This window comes from Penaeus monodon, chromosome 32, assembly GCF_015228065.2.
Source record: "Penaeus monodon isolate SGIC_2016 chromosome 32, NSTDA_Pmon_1, whole genome shotgun sequence".
NCBI classification, from domain to species: Eukaryota; Metazoa; Arthropoda; class Malacostraca; order Decapoda; family Penaeidae; genus Penaeus; species Penaeus monodon.
This window is the reverse complement of record NC_051417.1, coordinates 12027857-12028314: the sequence shown is the minus strand read 5'-3', so window position 1 is coordinate 12028314 and position 458 is coordinate 12027857. Positions and strand designations below refer to the sequence as shown.

The 458-nt window shown below is 30.8% G+C and overlaps 1 protein-coding gene across 1 annotated transcript in view; it reads right to left on the bottom strand.

Moving 5' to 3' along the window:
- LOC119593550 (neuronal acetylcholine receptor subunit alpha-7-like) overlaps positions 1-458 on the bottom strand; it is a gene marked incomplete at its 5' end in the record, with an annotated part of 37772 nt that overhangs the window by 36964 nt on the left and 350 nt on the right.

Here is a 458-nt window from a genome sequence, read left to right as displayed (position 1 = left end):
ACTCCCTGCCTCTGAATATATTGCTACTGTGCATCCCATAAAATAATTGCCTTTACGTTTACATCGGCATTGCCACTGATTCGTCTCCATTATCTTCATGGTTATTATGATAAATGTTGTCCCGTGTTTTATGGTAAGAATATTTTCTAATTTTCGTGATTGATACACTTTCTGGTCTGTTCTATTTGGCTTTGGAATAGTATTGGATGTTAATGCTCAGATTATGAGAAAAAGTGCAAATTAATTCCCGTTATTAATTTTTTTCTACCTTTTCTTTTGTCTTCATTTGGATTAATTTTCAATTTGATAGCTTGGATCTAAGTACATGTTTCCTTTACGTGTTTAGTAATACTGCTATGAATTTCGACTTGTGTTTAATAACACTGAATAGTATAGTAAATTGAAATATATGATGCAAGACTTTAGCCAAAAATATCTAATTAATGATTTGGAAGTAA